The sequence below is a fragment of the Suricata suricatta genome, chromosome 4 (genome assembly GCF_006229205.1).
Source record: "Suricata suricatta isolate VVHF042 chromosome 4, meerkat_22Aug2017_6uvM2_HiC, whole genome shotgun sequence".
Classification (NCBI taxonomy): domain Eukaryota; kingdom Metazoa; phylum Chordata; class Mammalia; order Carnivora; family Herpestidae; genus Suricata; species Suricata suricatta.
Window position 1 is genome coordinate 1,712,317 of NC_043703.1, and position 1,869 is coordinate 1,714,185.

At 53.2% G+C, this 1,869-nt stretch overlaps 1 long non-coding RNA gene across 1 annotated transcript; it reads left to right on the forward strand.

Annotated features, from left to right (window-relative positions):
* The first annotated feature begins 576 nt into the window (after positions 1 to 576).
* LOC115290426 lies at positions 577 to 1,209 on the forward strand. Its single transcript, XR_003908075.1, has 2 exons — positions 577 to 762; positions 841 to 1,209. It is a non-coding gene; the product is annotated as an uncharacterized LOC115290426 (long non-coding RNA).
* The last annotated feature ends 660 nt before the right edge of the window (positions 1,210 to 1,869 follow it).

Here is a 1,869-nt window from a genome sequence, read left to right on the forward strand (position 1 = left end):
GGAATGATTTCTTTGGGTGACATGCAAGGCACCAGAACGGTCCCTCAGGGCACCTCTGAGGTGAGCGGCAGGCCTGACGGCCCCTGACACGCTGCCCCTCGAGTGTCCGTCCTCTGGATTGCCCATCGCCCATCGTGGATTCTGCATCTGCATTTATTGAGGCGAGACATGATGACTGACATCTATAGTCAGAACAAAGCCCATTCTTGCTTTTTCTTATTTTGAAAACAAACAAAAGCTACCGTCTGACTTCCAGAAAAGACCCAGAGTTGGGGGACAGTAGGTGATATTCCAACAGCAGCCAAAGAAGGTAATAAACGAGCAACCCTACAAACAAAATGTTTATTCCAGGGCAGCGAACGTTTTAGCTAAGGGACAAAAATCCCAATAAAGATGCCTTTCAGAAAGGAGATTTTAAGAAGCCTGCGGAATGAAAACCCGCTTCTGAATGGACTCCCAGGGAGCCCCAGCCTCCGGGACAGTCGCCCACTCCATTGTGACATTCCCATTGTGCGCCGTGTCACCGCAGTGCGTCATCACATATTAATGCAGACATCACAATGCGGTGTGAGAGTATTCTGTCCAGCCTCCGGCTCTCTGGGGCCCCCATGGCCTCCCCCTGCCAGCGCCCCCCGGACCTGGGGACCTTGTGGAGAGCTGGTGCAGAGTCCTGCAGGGGTCAGGGTATTCAGGGGTCCGACGTCCACCTGCCGGGCGTCCTTGGCCAAGGCCTTGAGCTCCCTGCCTCATCTGTACTACACGGTAGCTGCACCGGGGGGAGGAGTAAGAGCACCAGGCTCGAGCATGGCATTAAAAGACTGTTTAATTGCAATTTTTCAGCCGTGGAGCTACTTCATGAAGTAAAGCCAAGATTTAAGGGAGTGCTGAGGGAGTCTGTGTGCTAGAACCTTCCTTCTCAGGCTGAAACGCTCCCGGTGCGGAGGGAGGGCAGCAGAGCCTGTGGGGGCGGCGCGGCCCACACGCGTTTCTGTAACTCCCGCTGTTCCCTCCGACCCGGGTGAGAAAATGAGGCGACTTCCTGTGATAAGTGAGCGTGACCGGCCTCGGACTTTCTGCAAAGCCTTAGTGGCAAATGAAGGAAATTATCCCCTGGGTTAATAATGCAACTACCTCCAAAATCGTTTGGAATAAGAAGAAAGATTGATTAATCCATGATTAATAAATGGAGCCGTCATTCTGATAAAAGAAGAGGAAATCTTTACTGCAATTTTTCCCCCCTGAGAGACAGGTGCCAACGTCAGGGTCAGTGGAACCTGCTGCAGGTGGTCCAGGAGGACCAGCCCAAGAAAACACCAAAATCTGAGCACACTGTGCACCGCGGATGGAGGGAATATTCTAGACACGCACAAGTCCCATGTCTCTGTCTCTCTTCCTCTCCGTCTCTCTCCTCAGTTTTGTTAACATCACCCTCACGTGTTATAAAACGCCGGGATTGTTTTACGTCCACCACAACCGATCCCCCTCGATTATAAGGCTGACATGAAGCTCTCAGGCCTGCTCCAAAGATTCTGTGTTTCCCACAAGCAGGACGCCCGGCCTTCCTGGGGGATCTCTTCCTGGGCTCCCTTGATTGTGCGTGGGAGCGCGGCAGCCACGAAGCCCCGCTTCATGCCAGCAGGGCTGTGTTTTCATTTTTCCCACCAGAACCCTGCTCAAGGCCCGGCCTCCGTGCACCGCGGGCCCGCGCCAGGACCTGGCTGATGTTGAGCTCCGTGACAGCAGGACAGCTGGCAGAAACGAATCATCAAACACTCTTTTTTAATGTTTGCTTATTTTTGAGAGAGAGAGAGGCAGAGTGTGAGAGCAGGAGGGGCAGAAAGAGAGAGACACAGAATCCGAAGCTGTCAG